The sequence below is a fragment of the Electrona antarctica genome (genome assembly GCF_951216825.1).
Source record: "Electrona antarctica genome assembly, chromosome: 22".
In the NCBI taxonomy this organism is placed as follows: Eukaryota; Metazoa; Chordata; class Actinopteri; order Myctophiformes; family Myctophidae; genus Electrona; species Electrona antarctica.
This window is the reverse complement of record NC_136805.1, coordinates 23710383-23737547: the sequence shown is the minus strand read 5'-3', so window position 1 is coordinate 23737547 and position 27165 is coordinate 23710383. Positions and strand designations below refer to the sequence as shown.

General features: G+C 44.0%; 1 long non-coding RNA gene across 1 annotated transcript in view; it reads right to left on the bottom strand.

Annotated features, from left to right (window-relative positions):
- Positions 1–2984: 2984 nt before the first annotated feature.
- LOC306915687 overlaps positions 2985–27165 on the bottom strand; it is a 41211-nt gene continuing 17030 nt past the window's right edge. Inside the window, exon 3 of the long non-coding RNA XR_013788870.1 lies at positions 2985–3306. This is a non-coding gene — a long non-coding RNA (uncharacterized lncRNA). The remainder of the gene's footprint in view (positions 3307–27165) is intronic.

Below are 27165 nucleotides of genomic sequence, written 5' to 3'. Positions count from 1 at the left end.
GTTTGCGTGACTAGTGCAGAGTGCCAGTCGAGAGTGGAAAGGTTCTCGTCCTGCCTCAAGGGAAATAGCAGCGCGCTGTGTGCATCTAACCTCTCTTAATCCCACAGAAACGTTTTAAAAGCCGTGTAGAGCAGCAAATCCCTCAGGTAGCGACACGGTACACGCAGGGTTCATAAAGTCAAACCCACTCAAACACTATACGTCTCCTGGCGATCCTTTGAGCTGCTGTATCCAATGGGTGTAAACGACGACGTGCAGTCAGTCAGACTCCCTCCACGTAGATTGAGGGGTTCAGTTATGATTCTGCACACTGTGGGGAAGTGCTTCGCATGGTTAATTTATTTATTATTATTTCAAAAATATTTAATAATAGAAATAAAATGTTAAGAGTCCATGAATGTAATCCATGCAAGGATTAACACGTGATCTTAAGACTTGCTTTTTTCCCTATTAAATACTGTAGGGCTGAAGTGGTTATTGATAATGTACTTTTATATGTTTGGGTCCTGGGGAGACACTAAATGAATATTTTGGGTCTCAGCTGAAAAGGTTTGGGAACCAATTCTGTAGAAGTCAGTCGAGGTTCAATGACTCAGGCATGATGAGCGTTGTTTTCATGCGATGGCCGGTGCTGTGGCATGCAGGCAACATTCACCACAGTGGGTTTCAGTGGGCCGGTGCTGTGGCATGCAGGCAACATTCACCACAGTGGGTTTCAGTGACTGTCAATCATTTTGCCCAGCCGACGTGAGTCAGTTCAACTCCCACGCTAGACAATGGCGACTGATCTCTGGCTAAATCTCACCACCAGAACATAACAATGGCGTTGGTGTAGGCAATGATAATGAGAAGCTACTGTTTCTGACGAAAATGATTACAACATACAAAAAGTCTAGCTTTCCCAGTTTACTTCCATCTGATCCATTTTAACCACTGAAACCCTACAGTATATGTCCAATGGCGACAATGGATGATCTACAAGCTCACAACGCATCGCACTGCGACGTGTTGTGAGCTTACCGCCTATTTTCACCAAATGTTTGCCTATTTTCACAGAATGTCTTACTATTAAGATATGCCGGCACTATAGTGCTCATGTGGTAAACAGCAAGAAATATTGCTCTCAGTGCAGTGCATACCTCTGATGTAATTGTCAAGATAGGCCAAATTCAAATGTCAAAGAGTTGACATTTGGAGATATTTCACAATATGTCATATTATGATATGCCAACGCTAATGTGGTTGAAGAAAGATATATTGCTCTCAGTACAGTGCATATAGTATACCTGTTATTGTCAAGATATTCCATTTCATTTTAGCATTTTGCTCTGCTCAGTATGAGCATTTAAAGTTCTTCCTTGCATGTTTCATGCAAATTCGGTCATAATGAAATATCAGATATAGGCCTAATTACATTGCAGTAAAAATACAACGCATTCACAGAAACCGCAAACTCGTCTCTAGTGTATACATTTGCAAATGTGGTCTCGGCACAGTAATATCCTCAGTGTTCATTGTCTCCACTACACAGAAAGGTATGGCCGAGACTATGTTTTTGTTTTTAATCCTGAGAGTGTAAAAAATTAACCCAAATGGACTTTACCGTGTGGCCTGTAGATATTTACACCTATACTGCAGTCGAATATAATGCAAAAACGTGAATATGAGTTAGCCTGGCCCCATTACTAACCCTCTCCCTAACCCTATCCGCATGCGGAAGCCAAGTAGTCGAAGTAATGGGATGTTGGAATTATGGGCAACGTGAATATGAGTTAAGTTGGAGTTTAAGCAACATGGTTCAAAGGTACAAGGCAGGGCATGGCACTGTTGCAGAGACCCAAGGGCAGTGTTGTGACCAAACATGTTTCACAAGTCATATAGAATTGTGTGCTTCAAGCGATGGCAAACAGACAAAAGGCGATAAAATCAAAACTTTGATACACTATCAAAGGGGCCAAGAGGCCAAAAGTCAAAAGCAATGAAGAATTAACTTTCATCTTCACATCTTTGGACAGTGACTCCAGAATAGAAGAGGACATAAGTACCAGACGTGCCTTGGGATTTTGACTTTATTGTAACTATACAAAAGTCATGAATTATATTTTAATTGACAATATTATATCAGACAACAGAGGCAGAGGCAACCTGGCATCCCTATTTTGGGATTATAGGCGAACATTTTTCATATAATTTCAAAAATGAAAAAAAAAAAAGAAGAAACAGATCGACAATGCGTTTGTGAGCTTGCAAATCGGCAAGGTATAGTGCCTTGAGATTTAGAGATGCCCATTGGTGTGCCTTGTGGCGACATTGGTAAGGAGGGAGGTACAGTATAGTCCCAAGCTATAAGGGGATGGGCTGGACAGAGGGGACACATGAAGAAAGCATGAGGTAGGACAGAGGAAGGATGGGATTTGGGGGTAGGAGGGAGGGTACCCTGCTGGTTCCCAGTCCAGGTGAGAAGTGTGACAGGTGGAGGGGGTTGGCCCAGGTGTGTGTGTGTGTGTGTGTGTGTGTGTGTGTGTGTGTGTGTGTGTGTCGGGCCAACAAAAGAAGAGTGAGATCTGGGAGCCCGAGTCTGGGCCTTGGGGACAGGATTCACATGTTCGACTCATGTCTGGGCAGGTAGGTCGTCCCTTCTGCCATACCCCCCCACCCCCCCCCCCCCCCCTGCACGCCCCCGCCCAGCCCACCCCCACCCACTTCCCCTCACCCCACCCCCACATGCCACTCACGCCCTCCACCCCACATCACACACACACACACACACACACACACACACACACACACACACACACACACACACACACACACACACACACACACACACACACACACACACACACACACACACACACACACACACACACACACACACACACACCCCTGCTCTGCACACAACGGTTTCTTTTCACGTCCAGTCCAGGGTTCAAACTGGCCAGTCCGCCCACCCTCCTCCCTCCCGTCCGGCCTAGCTGGATGTGTGGCAGCATAAAGGTTCCCATCTGCTGGCCTTGACTCCCTGCCAGGGGAGCTGGGAACGGCTGTCTCCATGACAGGAAGTGTGTGGAAATGTGCTCTGTGTGTTGAGGCTTCGCGTCTCTTGTCCATTCCTACGCCAGGGATCATGAGGCATTAAGTCCATGTTAGTGTTGGAAGCGGGGCACATGAGTTGATGTTGGCCATCGCCGTTCATAACGACAAATTGCTGTGTACGTCTTCCTCCTGGTCAAGGTTGAGAAGAAAACGAGACTGTCCTCATTGCGTTTCTTTTTTGTGGGGGGTGATCAATCTGTATCAGTTGTACTAATGTGAGAAAAAGAAGAAAATGCATTACCGATTACAGTTTATAGAAAAAGGGGGTTTAGTAGTATGTCTGCTACCATCACAGATGTCAACAAGGTCACAACGCCCCCCAGAGTGCTTCAGAGGAAATTCTTGATACCAGAACCATGTAGTAATATCCATTTAGATTTTGATATATTATATTACATTTTCTTATTCTAAGTTCATGATGGATCAAATTAGGTCCCTTCAAGTCTGATTAAATAATCGCGCCCCGGTTCTGTATCAATCACAATTTGGTCAGTAATTAATTCATTGTCATTTAAGATTGACTATTCAAAAACAGTGGATATACAAGCTCACATCGTGCCACTTCGTGCCGCGCTGCAAGCTTATACATCTGCTATTGTTGATAAATCTTGAAAGTGTGTGAATGATTTTGAGAACTGCTGATTTGGAAGGCATTAAGTGGAATCGACCTCAGGTCTTAATGGTTTAAGAGTATCAAAACGATAATAGACAAACAAACGAATGAGGGGGAAGCAGACAGACAAGTGGAGCAGTTACAGCAGCCGACGGTACTATAATGAAAGAAATCTTCAACCAATCACTGGAGAGAGCGTGCTTGTGTGGGACAGGAGACAGGAGACAGGAGACAGGGAAGTGGTGTCCTGGTGCCGGCACACACAGAGCTTTTGTTTGTGGGAATTGGCCTCAGGTGCAGTTGACCTCTGACCTGTAAGGCTGCAGGTTGAACAATGGCCCATTAAGGAGAGCTGCCCACGACTCCACGACACAACCACAGAGAGAGAGAGAGAGGGGGGGGCAAAGAGACAGAGAGACATACAGAGAGAGAGAGAGAGAGAGAGAGAGAGAGAGAGAGAGAGAGAGAGAGGGGCGAGGGGGGGCAAAGAGACAGAGACATACAGAGAGAGAGAGAGAGAGAGAGAGAGAGAGAGAGAGAGAGAGAGAGAGAGAGAGAGAGAAAGAGAGAGAGAGAGAGGTTTGTGGAAAATGTACAATGGGCGAGCACTTCACAAAGAAATAGACTGAAGTCTTATGTAATCAAGTTTTTTTTTTTTTTAAGGAAGTGCCACATATACACACCAAAGGTTTGAACCACTTATAAACCTTATACAGTTGACCCGGGCAGGGCTCTATACTTGACCCACTCCATCTATCCCTCTACACCAAATCACTTTGCTGAAGATTTGAGCTTGTCCATTTGCTATTTTATCATTCTAAAAACAAAGGTTGAAACTAATGACCTACAATATGTGTGTGCGTGCGCGTGAGTGTATGTGTGTTTGTGTGCGCATGTGTGTGTGATGTGTGTATGCATGTGTGTGTGTGTGCGCACGCTTGTGTGCGTGCACCCGCTTGTGTGTGTGCATGTCTGCGAGTGAGTATAGGCTAGTTTATTGCTGTATCTATTGTCGTAAGATTTATTGCTGTATTTATTGTTGAGCGCCTCTTTACTCTTTTACTCTGCGCTGCTGTAACACCCTGGGGGGTTAATAAAATGTTATCCTATCCTATAGGCCTAACAATGTGAACAGCCAATGGATTTACTCCGTCTACATCTACAGACGTTATGTCAATCCACTGTTATCTCTAAAGGACATCCAGTCAGTGACGATGGCACCACTCGACACCGGCAAATCCACACCGGGTCACTTCATCATCATCATCTGATCGCTCAAACAAGGTCCCATTGGAAGTGTCCTCTTGTCCCCTTGTCACCCTGATTACAAAAGTGGAGACAGAGTCTTGTCCCCTGGGCTGTGACTGGTGACAGGTAAGTTCCCTGGTACATGGAACTAACGGGACAATGCCCTCAGTCTCTGCGGTCCCATAGGGAACACAATGGGGTCACCGAGTCAGAAAAGGTCGGGGAGGGAAGGATGCTTCCTCAGTTCTCATGGGTCCCTTCACACCTGTGACAGGTGGACGATACAGTAGTTCCTGCCTGGAATGTCTTACTACTCTAATTTCATCTTCCAATTCAAGGAGAGACCATATTTGTCTGTATTAGGGCCTTTCAGTTCTGTTTGACTGCCAGCAGTGGAGAGAGGGAAGACAGGAAGGAGAGGAAAGAAGAGGGTGAGACAATTCCACATCTCTCGAACGCAGCTCTTTCCAATTATGTAATACTCTAAACGCACAAAACGCTTGGGTGCAAGCTATTGATTGTATGCTCATGCAGGGTTGAACCAACCTTAGCTTGATAATATACACAGTATGCAATAAAAGTAGACGCCACACACGCACACATACACACACTCTCCCACACACTCGCCCGTTGTCTCTTCCACACTGGCTCAATACTGCCCCCCAGTGATCTGACGCAGTAACATACTGTAGCGCCACTCAGTCAAGTCAGTGATTGGGGGACATGCAGGCCCCAGGCATTGTGGCTGCACTGCGGTTAGGCAGACAACATGACCTCACTGTGAGGGAAATACATAGAACAGAATGGGGATGGGATTTTCCACTGCACCCTGGAGGGAGAATGCCTTGAGCAGACCCTTCTCCTCTCTCCCCCCCACAAGCTAACAAAGACAAGTGGTGACCAGAGACTGAAAAGTCTACGGTCCATATCCATGAAAACACATACTTAATGTGAGATAAACACACTTTCAGCGTTTCCATGCCTTTCTTGTCTCGTTATCAAAGTCAATTTTACGGCATCATGAGAATTGTACTCCTGAAGAAAATGCAGGGAAATACTGTATTACATCGACCCCCCCCCCCCCCTCTCTCAATTTCAAGCCTCTTTCCATGGCTCTCATCTTAACCTCATTCCTAAACATTGACAGAATGGTGTCCATCCATGCCAACTGTGATCTGTGCAGGCACCAGTTGCATACATAGGTCGTTGCCTCTATGTTGAGGAAGAGAACTATCATGCAATAGTCATGTCTAGCCTTAAAAATAACCTATTATGTTATTATGTTTAGTGAAGATTTAGCCGAAGATTTAGGTATACTGAAAATATGCTCTGATTAACCTAAAATATTATATGCTCAAAGTGATCATCCACATCTTTGTCACCACTATTCAGGAGAGCAGTTTCTCCCCAGTCTACCATTATAAATGGGAGAATCATTTCTCCCACTCTCCCCTGCACACATCTAGATCAAGACCTAATCAAGGTATTACATTCTGACTATCTGGGAAGAAAACATGTATGCACATCAAACAACAATGGTTAATAAAGGTTGTTTATGATCAACTCAATTGATCACCTCAATAGCCCAATCTGATTAACTTGGTAGATCAAAAATATGTGGTTGCCCCTGCACCCCCTGCAAGCTTTAGAAGCTTGCATTTACCCAGTAGCCACTGGTCATTAAAAAGATTTAATGAACAAACATTAAAAATGCCATTGTCAATGAATGGAGAACTAATGTTTGTGTTGTCTGAGCAGTGAACAAACATTACAAATCACACCCGTGTGAAGTGAGGGGCGCTAATATATTAAAGTCTAACTCATGTTGTTTAGGTGATGTAATGGTGATGTAAAACAAACGGTGCAAACACAAACATTAAACGCCATTAATAAAGAGACAATATGACGTAAATTACACATCATGACGTAAATCTTCTCTTCATTGTCAATTGCGTTTACAAAACAAACATGTGTTTTTGAGGGAGGGCCCTCAAAAATGCCATTGACAATGAATGGAGAACTAATGTTTGTGTTGTCTGAACAAACTGCCATTGACAATGATCGGAGAATTTACGTCATATGTGTCTGAGCAAATCGTCATATGTATGTCGGTGGGATAAGGGACCACCATTCTTGATGATGTATGATTGAGTGCCCCTCACTTGCATCAGGTTTCAATGCAAATTTACTATGGATATCAACGTCTGTGAAATAACTGCTGAAATATACAGAATATATATAAACAGTAAGACGCCCTGAGGGCGAGAAGCGACATCGCCCTTAAACAACAGAGCTTCTCAACACAGTTGAGAAGCAGGAGTTAAATATGAATCTGGTGTCAGCGCAGAGGTCAGATGTAGAGTTGCTGCCCGGCTCCATATATGCAGATCTAGTATGTCAAACCATGTATGGCTATCCAGGGTTTGATGAGGTCAGTGTCGCTGAAGTGCCCTTGAACAAGGCATTGAACCACTACGATGAAATGTGTTCTATGAGCAGGGCCTGGCTGGAAACAAGTTCTTGAGCTTAGCCCAGATACCCTGGGTAAATATAGATTTAATTTCATTTAATTTAATTTCATCTTCACATGGAGATCCAGGTGATGATAGTCAGCTACACATATAGAGATCCATGTGTTGTACCACCTTGGTTCATTTGCAAGTGTGACCACACAGGTTATCATGAGACTGTCACAATATGGCCATGGGCTTAATATTGATGACATCAGGGATCTCCATATATGGGCATAACAGGGATTGTATTAGGGCATCGTCTGGAAATGCCCATATATGGACTTTTCTTGTTTTCCTTTTTTTAATTGACGTTTTCAAGCCTGAAACAACAGAGCTTCTTAATACGGCACGGTTGAGAAACACACATGGAGTGTGTCATGAGGCGTGATGTGGCGTGACGTGTCACAAGGCGTGACCAAGACGTGACGTGACACGACTGACCGGAAATGCAGGTTTTCATAGTAACTGCGACCTACGGTCACAAAAACAAACACTAATGGAAAGTGGACAGTAGGTCCAGGCGTTCGACCTCAGAGTCATTTGGGGAGACTTTAACAAAGCGTTTCTGTCCCAGAAGTCCCGTGATTATCCTAATAGAGGGCCTTCCATTAGCAGGTCCTGCCGAGGAGAGGCCGGGGCGCCGGGTCAACGACGTGGTAGCAGGTGTAATTAGCGATGGGAAGGAAAGAGGAGCTGAAAGGAGGCCTCCTCGCATCACACGAGACCCGAGAGATGATGCGGAGGAGGAGGCTGAATAATTCAGAACCAAACACCGGACTGCGACGGAGCTGCCGCTTTCCCCTCGCACAAATATAGGCTGTGAAATACACACGTCATGGAGAACAATCTCACACACACACACACACACACACACACACACACACACACACACACACACACACACACACACACACACACACACACACACACACACACACACACACACACACACACACACACACACACACACACACACACACACACACATACCTGGCCAAACAGTTGTAAACATGCCAATTCGCAGACATAGCTGTGGGATTCATGTTCTGGAACAGACACACAGCAAGCAACGTTTGGTCATTTTGTCATTGAACGGATGATTTAATCTAAAGCGCTTGAATGGTGTCGACACGTTTAGTGTGTGTGACCCCAGCCGAAATCGTGCACACACACACACACACACACACACACACACACACACACACACACACACACACACACACACACACAAAGTCAAAAACACACACACACACACACAAAGTCAAAAACACACTCAGAACTCAGCACTCTGATCCCCGGATCCCCTCCACCTTGAAAGGATTATTGGTGTAGGTTTTCTTTCCACTGTGCAAAAAGAACCAGGGACCTGCTCCCAAGAGTATGTGTATGTGCGTGCGCGCGCGTGTGTGTGTGTGTGTATTACTATACTTGTGAGGGATAAATGTCCCCACAAGTGTAGTAGGATTGGAGAAATATAATTCTCCTGGTCCTCATAAGACAAAACTAGAAAAAGTGCCCTTCTGGGCACAGGTCTCCACCAGGAGGATAGGACTGTGTGAGATGTTTGGCAAAATGTTTAGGAGTAATATAAACATGTTTGCCTTTGATGGCAATTGGATGAGTTGAGGCATTTTGTTCCAAAAATGTGTTTTGCAAAAATCAACCTGTTGGTGGCGCTATAACAGGCCAATGTGAAAAGGGTGGGATATATTCCTCAGCCTAGTAAGAAAATGTGTGAAAGATTTCACGTAAATTGCGAAAGCCAATTATAGCCAATTAGGATGGAATATGAAATATGGGACAGATCCGACTTGAGCACATGACCATAGAGATACTGTGTAAAGATTTGTGAGATTTTTGGACAGAATCTGGAGGAGTAATATCAAAAAATGTGTTTTACAAAAGTCGGCCTCCTGGTGGCGCTATAAAAGGCAGATGCGGAAAATGCAGGTCAAAGGTTTGTCGTTGGCCTCTAGGGAGTGTGCATGCAACGTTTCATGCAGATCGGTGCAGTTTTAGGTAAAAAATGTGAAAAGCTGCCTCATGGTGGCGCTATAACAGGCCGTTCTGGAAAATGCGGGGCAGAGGTTCATCGTTGGCATCCAGGGAGTGTGTGTGCAAAGTTTGGCATCGACCGGGTTAACGGTGCCGGAGATTAGCTGTTCACAGACGGACGGAAGGACGGACACACACACGGACAGTGCAAAACATACTCTCTCCCCATGCCTTCGGCCTGGTGGAGACAATAATGGTAATTTTATGGTAATGACAACAAAGATTGGGTTACCCTGACCCTTGGCTTACAGTTAGGAAAAGATTCAGATTGGGGTTACGGTTAATCCAATGATTAGGGTTGCAGTTATACCAGATTTATTGCGACTGTAGGTCGCAGTTTACTATGAAAACCTGAATTTCCCGTCAGTTGTGCGGTCGGTCACACCTCCATATATGGTCACACCTTGTGACATCACGCCTCCATATATGGTCACGCCTCGTGACATTACGCCTCGAGACACGTCACACCACCATATATGGCCATCTCCATATGAAGATCACGACACTGACCTCATCAAACCCTGGATAGCCATACATGGAGAAGACTGGATCATCACCTAGATCTGCATATATGGAGCAACTCTACATCTGACCTCAAACCATCTCCATATATGGAGCTGACCTGTTCTGACATTCCATATGTTGATCTGACCTCATCAAACCCTGTACACTCAAGACACGCTCCATATATGCCCAGTACAGAATTCATTCCATGTTGATGTTCGGGTTCAAATGGCCCAATTTTTTTTAAATTCCACCCTAAAATGTTGATATCCTCACAAATATAGTAATACAAACATGTGTGTGTGGGGGTGTGTGCATGTGTGTTTTGACTGTGTGTGTGGTGGTGGTGGTGGTGGTGGGGGGGGGGGGGGGGCAGCTCAGGAAACCTGATCATATTCAATAATTCATGCCAACACTGAAACTCCTTCACCTCTACCCATTAGTATCTCTAAGACCTCTGGCCTGACACTACTTTGTAACTCCTCGAACACAAGAGAGTGCGTCTCACATTCGGCCTTCCCAAAACTGTCTATCACAGCCCTCCATTTATTTATTGCCGCGGCACACGGACATTTCCACCGACGCTACACCCGACACCCATCTGTATGGCGGAAAGATGATGAATGCTTTATTAGGAGGGTGTCATGGCGGTCCGACTACACTTTGTCTCCATCTCGTTAATTAATATGCACGGCGGCCTGCCACGGCGCCCGCTACACGGTGACAGTACTAGCGATAAAACTCCTGGCTGGCAGAGTGGAGTGGAGCAGAGTGGTGCAGGGTATAATGGAAGTGACGAGGAAGACTTTGCTGATAAATAATGTACACAGGACACCTCATGTGCTTGACTAATCCCTACCTCTTGACACGAGACGGACGAGACATTAGCCGTGTCACCACCGTCAATCTGCTCCCCTTTTAGCTCAGTAGGTGTGCGCACGCACATTTGTGTGTGTGTGTGTGCGTGCTCGGCACGCACGTGTGTAGACATACAGCAAATACAGTGGTAGATCGACATAAATGGAGTGACAGAGAAAGACAAAGGGAGAGACAAAGAGTAAACAAATATGCAGCATGCGTGACTGTCTCTGCATTCATTTATATTGCATGTACCGTCACCGATGCGTGAACCATAAAAAAAAAAACTATTTACCTTACACATCATCTAAAAACAGTCAAGTTAATTCTGAGTAGCATCTTGGCAGCAGCACAAAGACATAACACTCGGAACAAACTTCGCTCCGAGCGTGGAACAAACAGAGTTCAGGCGAGGTGAGTCTGTGAGTACATTGTGTCTGTGTGTTGGTGGCGCGCCAACATGCCACCCTGTTCCCAGCCACTGGCAAAGCCTGGCGCCTCTCTGAGACGAATAAGCACACACAAGAAAACACACTGGGAACCACACCCCAAAAACCACAGGTACCCTCCGCTGACATTTAAACATCAAACAAGTTATATTTGTCTAAGGATAGAACGAATGCTCTAGCTTAATATGGTCCAAATCCCATTTTTATACTTAGCTGTATGTTTCTCAATTAAAACTGGCCACAGCTAATCACATTCCTAATATTCTACCCTCCAATGTCTTTGTATGTAGGGTGGGGGAAGGGGGGGGTGGGCACTCTGTGTGTCACCTGATTTCGTTCTTTTTTTTTTATGCCTCACCGGCTGATGAGAATCTAATGACCTAGATAGTGTCATAACAGTCGACAGCCTGCTCCACCAGGCTGCTGGAATGAGGGTTTCCCTTGATAATTAGGGCAATTAGAGATTCCCTGCTTTACTATCCTCTGGTCCTGGAGGAGCCCTGCTATTAATACAGTTACACAAGCAGTGAACCACTCACCTTCAGGGGCTACAACAACCGGTTTATCTTCATTATCATATCAGCTCGCCTCAATTAGGGTTTTTGCCTGAGCCCATGTGCACGTGGCACAAACGCCAAGGCTAATGTAAATTATTGACAAGAGAAAGACAGGTAATTACAACATAATGACTGCCATCATGAGGCAAATGAATATGCGGGGAGGGCGTAACCTTATATGCTAATTGATGATAAGTCCCTGGTCTACATGTGTGTGTGTGTGTGTGTGTGTGTGTGTGTGTGTGTGTGTGTGTGTGTGTGTGTGTGTGACACACATGCGCGTACGCACACACACGCACACACATTCCATTTCCTTGTCTTATCTGATGGGCACCATATGACGAGAGAGAGTGCACACGTAACCCTCAGTTGTCACTTGAGTATATAAAGGAAATGGTGACAAATGAGATCAAACGGAGAAAGGCTTCTTAGGTGTGTGCGTTTGCGGCGGCAGAAATGCGAAGCGTCGCAGCCACTTCAGCCTCTGCCTGTCTCCATCTGCCCTGAGCGGGCGTTTCATCTCCTGCTGCATGACAGCCGACGGCAATCACTCGCTATTGTTTGTCACGCAACGCCAGTTCTCACTTAAAACGACCCCCCATACTTTCACACGCAACGCCGTCTCTTTTGTCGGGAGGCCTTCTTTTTTTCTGTCTCCAAACTGACAAGAAAGGGCGTGATTATTACCCCCCACCCGCGCATTAAGGGCCACCTTGTCGCTGAGGTTGGTTTGGGCACCACTTCTGAGAGAGACAGCAGTGGAAGATGAAATACTAGTCCCATGGGAGAGAGGAAGGGGGGGAGACACAAGAGGAATATTGTGAGTTGATATGGCATTACTTCAACATTACCCAAACCGAAAACAAACATGAGATATGTTAGAAAAAGAAAAGAAAAAAATAATCAGGGGCCTAGTTAGCAGCCCAGGGGTACCCCTCGCATCCAGTGTCTCCACCAAAGCCCTTGTTTTCCAGTACACAGTGACGGAGACAGCAGACACACTAGGTAAGTGTTTGTGTCGGGCCAAGCTTAAGCCCCTTAGACTCCCTTTAGTCCCCTGACGTCTACGCTGGTTCCTCCAGTTCTCAGGGTTGGACCTGTGCTTCTGTTCCCTCCTCGCTCCCCTGACACCGTCCCTCGGTGGCCGCAGACACAAACAGTAATTGGGATCTGTGTGCACGCCATACGCACCAACACATACAGTAAGAGTACACACAGGTAGGCAGGTGTGCACGCACACACACACACACACCCCGCCCGGTGCATGAAGAGCATCCCAATGGAATGCGGTGGTGTGTGTGTCTGACGCCACGCTAAGCCACCTCAGTCCTGCTGAGGAGTCTACTTTTGCAAAGGCCTGTCGTCTGCGTCTGGCCATCACAATCATGAGAAAATCACCAGGTACCTTCAGGGCACATCTCCCAGGTTACAGGTATGCCTGTTGACACATGCCCAAATCCCCCTCTCTCTCTCTCTCTCTATCTATCTCTCTTTACGTTTCTCTCTCGTTCTCCCTCTCAGGTTGGTGGTGAGCGCGTTGGAACACCCTGTCTAAACCGCAGACATCATACAGGCCGCCCCGAGCAGAGCAAGACACGTTTGGTCACGTGGTGACAGCCACTGGCTGCGTCGGTGCCTCGTAAACAGGCGTGAGTGAGCGCAGTACACAGTCTGTTGGCTTTTATGTGCGTGTGTGTGTGTGTGTGCCTGTGTGACCTTTGTATTGACGCACTTGTACCGCACGCAACATGCACTGACACATTCATGCACACACACACAGAAATACACAATATGGGTGCGTTCAAGCAATGTTTGTGTGTCTGGCTACCTGTGTAACCTGTGCATTGACACACACCTGTACCACACTTAACTTTTAACACACACACACACACACACACACACACACACACACACACACACACACACACACACACACACACACACACACACACACACACACACACACACACACACACACACACACACACACACACACACACACACACACACACACACACACACACACACACACACACACACACACACACAATGCCAAGCCAATTCACCAGTCAGGTTCCAGCGCCCTGAGGCCCTCTCGGGGCCCTACAGTGGGCCATAGCTATGCCTGTTCTCGTTGAGTTGTTGACGGATGTGAGTGCCGGTGCATTCCTCTGACAGGTGACGAGAGTAGGCCTCCATTTGATCTACCGGGGAGTGCCGAGAGAAGAGGAAGAGGTTGAGAAAATAAAAGTTGCCACGCAGATGTCATGTCACCGCTGTCAAATTTGTCAGGCAAAAGATCGAGGCATATACAGTATTGTGACGAAGAGTGCTATACGCCAGCTAGCGATGAAGAGGTTACCTTGTTGTACTGTACTGTGTATATACTGTACAGTTGGGTGCCACCGATATTGTCCCTTATCATTTGACCCATTTAGACCTCAAAATTTAAAATAATTCTTCTAAATCCTCCAGTTTTCTGAAATAAATATTTTCACGATTTTTCAAAAATAGCAGACCTACAAGCTCGTAGCGCGCCACTCGGTGGCGCGCTATGAGCTTGTAGATCTGCTATTTTTCAATAGCTAAATTATAACATAATGTTTAAAACACCAAAAGGGGTTCCCGCCCAAAATGGGTTAACTGTCCTTTTGCGCAGATCACGCAAACCTCAGCAAAAAGAAAAGGACAATATCGATGGCCTCCAACCGTACATGCATACACAATGGGTTAAACAATGATGTAATGTGTGCAGATCATTTACAGCAGCATGCAAGCGACGATAAGTCAAGTCATAACTCACTCAGCCCTTTGTGCCATAATAAACCATAAACTCTCTGCACTGTTACAGACACTCTCCAACTCATGCCCCTTCCCCCAACATGTAATTGGTTAGTGTCTGCCACCGTAGTTACAGAAATTCTATATAAGGTCTGTAAATAGTAACATTGTAAATGACATAATATATAGTTACTATATATTATTGATATCATTTATAGAATACTATATTATAGTATTCTATACATTTTGTCTATTGTGAGTATGTTTTGTCTCATGCCTTTCTGCACTTGATCAAGCTGAATTGTAGATATTGTGTGTGTATGTGTGTGTGTGTGTGTGTGTGTGTGAGAGTAAGTGTGTGTGTGTGTGTGTGTGTGTGTGTGTGTGTGTGTGTGTGTGTGAGTAAGTGTGTGTGTGTGTGTGTGTGTGTGTGTTTCTTGGATGTGGGAGTGGCTTCATTTTTGTGTTAAGGGAAGGAAATCTGAAATATCGGCCAGCCTCCCAACCGAGCCCACCAAAAAAAAGAAAAGAAAAAATAAATCCCATTGCTAGATGTGTGGGTCGGGTTACAGTCTGCTCATATTACAATAATTCATTCACTTGCTCAGCTAGCGGCATCTTCTGGTTTCACCATACCCCTGACATCACAAATTACTCCTATTTATTTTCAGTTATGCTCAAAACCGCAACGTGTATATTACAATGAACCCTGACTCTTCCGACCACAAATACAACCAATGGCTAAACTGCATTCTATGGGCCTTTATACGCCTTTGTCTGCATCCTGACACAGTGATATCTTTTAATGTGGCTAGAAGGTACAGGTTTTGCGATTCAAATGCCACATTTTGATGTGCATATTTGTTATGCCGCGACTGAATCCAGGCGTGGGATGCGGGAACAAGCACAAGCACGGCGGTAGACAGGGACGAACAGGTTGCCATTGAGGAAAATACCACCTATGGCCCTGTCTGCCAACGACAACCTCAGCGAAATGCATTCAGAGCACTAGCTGTGCCAACCCGGAGGCTTTCACCACCAGAAGAGACGTATGGCAGCCCACCAGGAAGTGTGCCGGTGTGTCCGTCAGCGCTGGCACCTCAGCACCTCTTGTTTGTTTTTCACTCACATGTATCTGTCATTCTAGCGTGGAGTCACAACAAGCTCACAGCTTAGCACCGTAGCAGCTTCACAGCCATGGAGGTGTATTACGTTTCAAAGCCCAGGCCTGACGTAAGGAGCAATGGCAGAGCAAAGCGAGTCAAAACAGAACATAAAGCACAGTGCCGTGGAAACCTAAACTTTAATGTTATTATAATTTATTTGACAAGAAAATGCATATAGTGGGCTGTGGCCTATACTTAATGAACAAACATGAATACGATCAACTATTTGATAGAGCTGTTCATTTGCGCATCTCATTGCGGTAGTATGGCTATTTTTGGAGGCTATTGAGGAGGCGTCTGGTGAACTCTGGTTTTGTGGCACCAGTCTTTCTGGTGTGCATGGCCGTTGCATCATGTGCTGTCCTTGTAAACAAAGCTGTCTTGTATTTCCTGTCTGGCACGCCAACCCTCCTGGACACACTACACTGACTACATGGGGTGTGCATGTGTTGGAGCACGGGCGTGTGTGTGTGTGTGTGTGTGTGTGTGTGTGTGTGTGTGTGTGTGTGTGTGTGTGTGTGTGTGTGTGTGTGTGTGCCTGCTGTGCGTGTTAGAGCTCGGGGTGATGTGTCCATGTCCAGTCCACATGCACTTTGCGTTCTTGAGCATGCTCTGGGCATGGTACGTGTATGACATTAAGTGCTCGTCTGAACGTGTTCCTGTGCATGCATGTGTGTGTGTATTTGGGGAGTGGGGTGGATGGCGGCTTTGCGGAGGGAAGGTGGTTCAAGCCACCGCCCTGACTGACTTCCAGGCACCCCCACAGAACCACAACCTCCCCCCCACCCCCCCACCCACCCACCCCCCTTCTCTCTATGTGCTCGTCCCTGTGGAGGCTCAGGCCACATTCAACACGGCGTCCAAGAAACAAACACAAACTCCCACTGTTCTCCTTCAACGTGGCTCGCAGTGGTTGTGCAAGAGCCTTTTGGTAGAAAATCCTTGTTTATGTCAGAGCCATAATATGGTAGGCCTACAAAGAGAAGCTCCAGCCCACGCCAGAACCTCTCAAAACATTACCAACCTAACTTCTAAACAGTGAAATTGAGCCTTATTGCAATGTAAAGGTTTGGGGGTGGCAAGGGGGGAAGGCGGGGGTAAAGAGGTTTGACTCAGATGAGGTAAAAATTCTGTTCATACTTTAATGCCAACCAATAAAATATTTATTCATCAACCCACACCGTAAATACTGAAATTGAGCCGTATTGCAATATAAAACTTTGGGGCTACAAAGATTTGATGGAGCCAGGATAGATTTTCACTGTGAAGATGAGGCCGTCTTTTTTTTTAAAGATTTGTTTTTGGCTTTTGTGCCTTTATTGATAGTTACAGTGAAGACGGACAGGAAAGAGGGAGAGAGAGAAGGGGAGAGACATGCAGCAAAGGTCGTCATGAACAGAACTCGAACACACTATGCGCTGTCAGGCCAGAGCCTATATGTGGCATGCGCCTGGACCACTAGGCCAGCGGGCGTGATGACTTAATGGACAATTTATTTTATTTTTTTATCCCACGCATTTGCAACCCATTTTTTCCACCCAGTATCAATTATCTAATGTAATCCTGGGCGCCACACTTCCTCTGCCAACCTGGGGAGAGCAACGGACTGACCCCATGCTTCCTTATTCTATGCATGATTCCAAGCTGCTTCTTTTCACCTGACAGGGGGGAGTTTCCCCGGTTGGACGTAGCACGTGGAAGGAACACGTTATTCCAACCAGTTCCATTCCCCTCCATCAGGCAACCTGGCTGGCCAGGGGGAGGCAGTTTTAGAGAACAGGATTACTGCATGTTTTTTGTGAGGGTACCTACCCAAGGGGACACGGGGAGAACATGCAAACACACAGAAAGGCCTTTTTGCCACCCCCACCCAGGGTATGGTCACTGAAGTGATGACACAGAGGAGAGAACACGTTAATGGACAGATTTAATGTAGAGTTTGCTATTTTTAAGTAACCTTAAAGGTAACTTTCCTCTTCTACCCTGGATTCAAACCCGGTGTCCCTCCGTAAGTGCTAAAAAAAAAGAAGAAAACTAAATTAAACGGCTTACTAGGGATAAATTGAATCTTGACCATCCGGTCAAAATTTGTGTCAGAGCTTGTGTTTAGGTGAGACATGACCTTTGACACAATCTAAATGTCTCAATAGAAGAGCAGGGAGACACAATACATCTACGGATCACAATTTATTGTATACGTTATCGTATTGTATTAACATACTGCATCATACAGATTGGACAAAACTTTATTTGATTCATTCAACAAAAGGTTACATAGTGAGTGCTGCTTAAAGGTAATACCCTGTTTGTTTGTTTGCGGTCAATTAGTTCATCTTGGGGGGGGGGGGGGGGGGCACTTACACTCTAGCCCTATATACATTTCGGCAATTTGAAAATAGCCGATCTACAAGCTCGCGATGCGACGCATTGTGAGCTTGTAGATCTGTAGATTTTGTAGATCTGCTATTTAATAAAATGTTTAAACATTTGAAAACTTGAAATGGGACATTCTGCACAACGACTACTTTTACTTTTGGTACTTTTGGTACATTTGGATACCAATACGTTTGTACTTTTACTCAAGTACATTTTGAATTCCGGACTTTTACTTGTAACAGAGTATTTCTATATTGCAGTATTGATACTTTTACTTAAGTAAAACAATTGGGTACTTTTCCCACCACTGATTGTGGATGTGTGTTATGTTATGTATGGACACGAGGACTTCTATCTACGCGAGTGTGTGGTATTTGGGTCCCGCGTCTATATATTGGGTTGTAAGAGTCTTGAGGAGGGCTGGTCCCCTCATGTCCCCACTCAGAATACCACCCCCACCTCCATAAACCTTCAGCACGCCTCCCAGTCTGTGCACTGCCACTCTGTAATTGTGGAGAAACCACAGCACACAGCTCCATATATAAATACCCACTTCTCCCTGCCTTGTCAAAATAAAGGTTGTGTGGAGAAGAAAGAAATAGGGCCTTTCTGGTGTCCCTCTCCCGCACTTTAGAGCTATTTCTAGCCGGCATGTACCTTTTGGGTGAAGCTGTGAGCATGATACATGAAGACGACTTTGAGGAGGTTCCTTCCTAGTTTGTCGTATTCTTTTTTTGTTGCTCTAGCATAGCTCAACATCAAGTGAGCTATAAATAAGATGGAGGACCTTCCCTACAGTTGTAAAACACACACGAGACTAACAACAAAAAGCGCGCTGGATGTGGACGCGCTATAGCATTTGCACTACAGCATACTTGACGTGCCACCTTTCTTACAACACACAGTCGAGCCCATGTGGTGGGACTGAAAACGAATCCCTTGTCACGATGGTAGAATAAACGAGTTACAGAGATTTGTAAAGAGTTGTCTGGGCTGTGTACACACTGCAGCCTGTTGACGCACAGTCTGCCTTTGATCTGTGTTTCTTTTTGCGTGTGTTGAAACGCCACGCCTCACGATCCCTGCAGCCCACTCACCTGTCTACGTCTGTGGCGCGTCTCGCACCCTATAAACACGCCAACGTAACACACAATGTCCTGCACATTCCTGTCACTTGCAAGACCCTGTGACCATGGCTCTTGTAACGGTTCATGTTTTTATAGTACATTTGTGTCAGCCGTGGCATATCAAACAGGGATTGACAGAGATATAAATACTTGTTTTGTGCATATTTACTTAGGCCTTGGGGTACTAATGCATACTCTATTTAACCTAATCCCTAATGTCTCCATCTCAAACAAACCAATACATCTTTGATACATGCCTGATGTTGAATAAATTGGAAATGCTGTTTATTATAATTAAACATAAAATACGTCTATAGAGGAATATTCCTTAACCAATTAAATATATATTTTGTCCCCGAGTGGTCTACTAGGCCCCTTCCTTTTTTATCTCTACACTAAGCATCTTCACGTTGTGAGCTTGTAGATCAGCTACTTTCACCAAAGGTCCATATCCCAGAATACAGACGCTTGGGTTCAAGTGTTGTGAAATGACTGAGGAATCAAAACCAGCTTGATTTCAAAACTTCCACATCCACTATACCCTAGTCTCAGTTTGTACTGAACATTCATTTTCAGTAATAACCAGAGCCTACTTTTTCTCCACCCCTTAATCTGTGATGTCATATCAATAGCTACTTTAATCTTACTCTGTGATGTCATATCAATAGCTACTTTAATCTTAATCTGTGATGTCATAACAATAGCTACTTTAATCTTAATCTGTGATGTCATATCAATAGCTACTTTAATCTTAATCTGTGATGTCATATCAATAGCTACTTTAATCTTAATCTGTGACGATAAAAATACTTTTTTGAAAAGTGAAATGCCTTTAAGGCATTCTCATTTAAGGAGAATGGAACCAGCGCACTCTCATGCCTCAATACATTTTAATGACAACCTTTTGAGAGCCTGGGCTCTTTGTCAGGTCAAACATTTTGACCAACAACAACAACAAACGTCTGATTAGGTTCTATTCTTCTTCATGTAAACCTTCTTAGAAAATGCTATGTGTTCTGCCCCACCTCCCATTGGGCAGCCTGTGACCTGTGTTGATATGACATCACAGTGTGATGTCATATCAATAGCTACTTTAATCTTAATCTGTGATGTCATATCAATAGCTACTTTAATCTTAATCTGTGATGTCATATCAATAGCTACTTTAATCTTAATCTGTGATGTCATATCAATAGCTACTTTAATCTTACTCTGTGATGTCATATCAATAGCTACTTTAATCTTACTCTGTGATGTCATATCAATAGCTACTTTAATCTTAATCTGTGATGTCATATCAATAGCTACCTTAATCTTAATCTGTGATGTCATATCAATAGCTACTTTAATCTTAATCTGTGATGTCATATCAATAGCTACTTTAATCTTAATCTGTGATGTCATATCAATAGCTACTTTAATCTTACTCTGTGATGTCATATCAATAGCTACTTTAATCTTACTCTGTGATGTCATATCAATAGCTACTTTAATCTTAATCTGTGATGTCATATCAATAGCTACTTTAATCTTAATCTGTGATGTCATATCAATAGCTACTTTAATCTTAATCTGTGATGACATATCAATAGCTACTTTAATCTTACTCTGTGATGTCATATCAATAGCTACTTTAATCTTAATCTGTGATGACATATCAATAGCTACTTTAATCTTACTCTGTGATGTCATATCAATAGCTACTTTAATCTTAATCTGTGATGTCATATCAATAGCTACTTTAATCTTACTCTGTGATGTCATATCAATAGCTACTTTAATCTTACTCTGTGATGTCATATCAATAGCTACTTTAATCTTACTCTGTGATGTCATATCAATAGCTACTTTCCTCTACCGCTTAGTTTATATTGTCATACCCCCCAAGAACGTATTCTCCTCCACCACTAGACAATAATGTAGTAAAATGCCTTTCTAGATGACTGCAGGACAAGGCTGTGTTTAAGGATCAATATTTGGCTTGGGAATACATTGGTTCAGCACAGTGCATGCATTTTATGACTGCCAACAGTCAATCTCCCATTAATTGTCATTGGAAGCACAGATTGGTTATTGGGGTATTGTTTGCAAATTGCTTAAACCGGAAGAACATACTCAACTGTACAGTATGTGCATTTTTAAAGTGAACCTGAAGTAGGTATTATTAGGTACTGTACCTGGTTGTGATACAAGTCCAAATATTGGGCTCATGCAGGAGCAGGAAGCGATATACAAACACATTTCATGTTGTATTTTTTTTAAGTATACGTTTTGTTAGAACAATTTATGAGAGATTAATGCATGTATATGTATGTCATCAGTGTTTTTTGACAACATCAGATATCCCTGCTGTATCTCTATATTTGTTTGATTGGTCATATGGTAGAGGGTACCGCACTGGGTACTCTAAATGGGTACAGTGAGTACTCTGACAGGTACAACAGGGTGGGGCATGCATTCACATTACCCAACATACATAGTTTGACTTTTATCGTTTCCGACTTGTGTGGGCCCCGAGTAGTAAAATATGTTTTTATTTGACTACTCAGGAGTATTTATAATGATTGGATTATTACATCTGTAGGCTTAAGAAATACTATTGGTCCATTGATCACAATGAACACTATAAAAACCTTTGGATGATATTGAGTGCAATTCAACTTCTGCTGACATGGCATTTTTTACAGCATCACAAATGTTTTGCCATTGCTGTAACACTGTAACACTAGTACTGACGCTCAACTTCAACTTAAAAGTCAATTTGCCACATCAAGTTGTTTCATTTCATTTTAAATAAATAAGAATAAGAGTGAAAGTAAGAATAAAAATATCAACTCTCAAAACAAACATGTTTACTTTGTTTAAGTTCATAAAGTGTTGAAGTTCTACTTTTCTGGTCATGATCTCTCTAGTTTTTGGGCATGTACCATATACCAGAGTCTTTGTACATAGCACAACACAGGCGCTACCTATTCTAATAAATAATCAGCCACACTCTTCCAATTTAGGATCAAGTGGGATTCATCATTCAGACAAGCTGGGTAAGAGTAGAATTGAATGGTCAAGAACATTTGGTGCATCTAGAGTTGACTTCTCTTTGTAGTCTAGTAGCCAGCCCATAGAGCCCCATTGTGAACCCGGACATGTTGAGTACACACCAAGGTTTTATGTTAGAAATGTTTAGTATGGATCCCCAGCATGTAGAAACTGCCGGATGCTAACTTGCATATGTTGAGCAATTTTCATAATTGGCATAATATGTGACCATACCAATTACAACCTATAGAAGGCAAAATATTCAAAATTTCATCATGCTTTATGTAGCATGTGACATGTCAAACTAGGGGGTTTTCATGATGCTGAATCCATTCCAAGCATTCGTTTTGAAAAAAAAAACACTTATTGGGCTAAAAACGGCCAATGCCGTCATCACAAATTGATGATGTCAGCACATTTGGGCAAGTGGGCATGGCCGTTTTAAGCCCAATGAGTGTTTTTTTGCTATTGTGGGAAGATGTGTGTTGTTTTATTGCATGTTTTGTATTGTTTCTTCTGTGTCTATGTATGTCCTGTATTCTCTTAAAAATATAAGCTGAATTTAAGAGCATGTTGCTGTCCATTGACATGTTGTTCTCCCCAGTTGCTCCTGTGCTCTTTGCGTAGAGGGAATGAAGAATCACATTTCGCATTCATTCTGATAGCATGGCGGAAAAGGTCTCAAAACCACATTTTAGCACATAAACAAATGCAAACAAATTCTTAATTTGGGAAGAATTTGTTAAGGAAAAATGCAATGGCAATGACTATTTATTATCTTTGAACATGAAAGAAGATTCTATGTTGCATTGATATTGGACACCCATGAGATTCTGCACTGATAAAGGGTGCAGATTAATACAACATAAATATACCATTTCACTTGTCCAAAACTAAGAAAAAGGACTACTTCTTGTTCGCATAAGTAGGCCTAGTTACACAATCCAAGGTCATACCAAAGTTCAATATTACTTTAAACAGAGTAATAACTCATTCTTAAATTTGAGAGATCATTTGAGATCAATGATTGCAGTGCCTCTGCATTTGAGTTCCAATTGCCTGTGGGAATCTCATCTCATTAAGGGATGTCTGTTGTCCCATACAAAACACACACAACATTGATAGACATCTCCTGACAGCACCCTTTTCTTACAATGGTTCCTGGCATTGATACTGTCCTGCAGATGAGATTACAAATACCCATACAATGCCAACACATATTGCCAGGAAGGATATATAATATATATCCTTCCTGGCAATATGTGTTGGCATTGTATGGGTATTGATATATATGAGCATATTATGCTCATATATATCACACACACACACACACACACACACACACACACACACACACACACACACACACACACACACACACACACACACACACACACACACACACACACACACACACACACACACACACACACACACACACACACACACACACACACACACACACACACGCGCAGTATCCATATAACCAAGAGACAAAACATGTCACAACAACACACATGCACATCTACACACAATGATACAGTAGTCTCTCCCTATTTCTCACACACAAACACACAGTATATATGCGTGCACACACATCATACAGGCAGGCAGCCATGGGAGGAGGGAATGTGAGGAATGCTCCAAACCCCGGGCTGGTGTTCTGACTCGTCCCAGACTTCATGCCGTCACCGCCGGGGTCTGTGGCCAGACCTCCCTGTGCCAGACCCACTGGCTCCAACACCCGCCCAGGCCAGCCGAGCTGCAGCTCGCGACCCATAATTAACCAGCAAGCCGCACTGCAGCTCTGGATCCCCCACCCCACCCCCACTCCCCTCCCCAACACCCCATACTACTGCTGCTGCCGAGGCCCCTGAAGAACACAGAGAGAATGACTCGAAGGCCCCCTACTGTACCCAATGGGTGGGGTGGGGGGGGGGTGTACGCGCAAGGATAACCCAATGTTGCTGATCCATCGATTGTCACTCGGCTTATTGATGGCTCACTCAGTGATGATGATGATGATGTGTGCGCGTGTTACCGGCGAGATGTTTCAACGCCAGCGCTCATCTGCTTTCAAGTGTAATGAATTGCCCGGTCGTAATTTAGCCTGTGACATTTAGCACGTAATTATAGCTGCCGAGGCCATCTAGGCGGAGATCAAAGTCTCCGTATAAAGCGGAATGGTTTTGCCTGAGTTTATGAACTTGAGAACATGAGACACAGAGAGAGAGGATAGTATCATTTGATGAAGAATGAGATGTAAGCGTGTGTGTGTGTGTGTGTGTGTGTGTGTGTGTGTGTGTGTGTGTGTGTGTGTGTGTGTGTGTGTGTGTGTGTGTGTGTGTGTGTCACGGTGTGTATCAAAAGTAATGCCAGGGTACCTGTAATTCTTCCAGACTGGCATAATTATGGCAGAGACGTCTGGAGGTAAAAACACTTGGGGAGTAAGCAGTGATCATTTTCAGTCCTCTAAGGCTGCTGCCTCTTGTTCAGGCAGGAGAGACTTTTTATTTCTTCAGATTAAGGGCCTTAACCAAAAATATTACTATTCAGCCGACTTTGGAATGTGAGAGCTTTATGGCCCGTCTGACCCCAGATATCACCTGGTATTATACCAAGTCACAGATGCAACCGGACTGAAACCTTGAAGGGATCATTTCAAAACCTTTTGAGAAAAACTGAAAACAAAAACTTTAGTTTCAGTTTTTACTTTCACTGAAAATAGAAATAACTATGGCGCTTGCACAAAAACTATTTTCACCCACCGTTTTACACCTGTAAACCTGCGATGTGACAATAAAGAGGATTCTGATTATGTAATAACGTTACTTATTCCATGGGTAACAATTTAGTAATATAATAATGCATGTCAAGTAAAACAGTGTTATTTGGAGATTTTGGGGGGGGGGGGGGGGGGGGGGGGCAGTAGACTGACAGGAAATGGGGAGAGAGATGGGGAGACACGAAGCAAAGGTCGTCGGGATCGGGATTCGAACCCGCGACACGCTGTCAGCCTAGGGTTCCCGGACCACCACGCTGGCGGCCTGGGCCATTTGTAGATTCTTAAGGCTCTTTCAAATGTATGCACACTAATGACAATGTAGGGAGTCTGTCCATTCATCTTGATTTTTCAAATATAACATACTGCAGCTTCTGAGGTTTTTGCTTTTCATTATGACTTTGCAATTGAGGCTTCTAAAAAGTCCATTTTAATAACATTATTGTGGCACTTTCCGCACTTCTCTATTCCATTTAGCCAACACCTGTCAATTCATGGCTAGTCCTTTTGTGCATAATTTAAGGGTATCTTTTGAAAGCAATAGATGTCCTTGTTGCTTGGCTGATACTGACAATAAGCCACCCCGACGTATCACAAAAGTAACAAATCACATTAGTTGGCACAGAAAGTAATATTGTAAACAACTGACTTTTAAGTAATGTAATAGATAACATTTTAAGTAGCTTCTCCAGCACTGCCTGATTAATGAATTTGTATATTTACTCTGACTTCTCTGTAAGATAAAGCTGAAGAGTAATGACCTTTGGCTGGAGCTCCATCAAACGCCAAGACATGGGAAGATCTCAGCCTTTGTCCATGTCTCCTCATGTCCCCTTTCCCGTTGATGTGGGGTCACTGACCTAACCAAAGGGCTTGTAAATTTAACAGGGCTTCCTCGAGGAATACCTCATCCTTTGAAAGAGAAACAAGAAAATTATATGGTGGCCAGCCCACTTGGTTTTTCACCCCCCCGCCCCTTGGTCTTTGCACTGTAATTTTGCCTCTGGAGCAGGTCGGCCTAAAATAACCATAGCTTAATACTCACAACCTGGCAACCTGAGGGAGGACTTTGAGAGACGCTGGAGGTCTCCCCCTGGGTGGCTGTGGACTTGTGCCTTGAGCCTGTAGGCGTTTTAAGAGCCTGTTTACTTGCTTACCTCTCCTTAGATACATCAAGAGCAAGGTAGGCGAGGTAGTCATTTGAGCTACCGTAAACAAACATACGTCGCCAATGCATATCACGTACATGGCTGCAAGACGTACTCAACATAACCCTCAGACTGTAGCTCAACCATATGCTGCAACCATAACAGTGTAGTTGAATAGAGCATAAATTGGTAGGTTGTCATCTCTCATATACAGACTCAGACGCTCAGTCTGATTTCTTGGAATGATCTGCATCGAGTGTAAAAAGTAGACCTGTGAATGTTCACCGTGAGAAAAAAACATTGACTCTTACTGGTCCATCAAATATAATACTCATGATTTTATTCTGTGCTAAATTTGAGCTGCACTGTCTAACCAGCCAGGAAACAAAACTTGAATGCATGTACATATTGATATGCATGTACACAAAACATGCATGACCGCTAATTATATATAATTATTATATTATATAACAGTTTAAGCACTCCTCTAAAATAGTATTGCCCATTTAAACAGGTCTACATGAGTGTGTCTCCTGATTCCAGTTGCCTACGAGTTGACCCGCTCCTTTTTATTTCATCAGACATCATTAAATGCGCCTCATCATCACTGAAATGTCGCCATGCCCTGATGTGACTACACAGCAGAACCTCCGCTCCGTTCTGGCAAGTGGATCTGAGGTCCTGTTTCAGCGTTATTCCCTCCGATGTCTACAGAGCAGCCGGCGGCACCGCTATGAAAACCACTAAACCCGATTGATGGGCATCGAAAGAGAAATGCCCATGATCTCATTTGAACCAAAGTTTCCTACAGGCAGGTTTCTCATTAATCTGAGGCTCGGGTGCTCCTCTGTGTTCC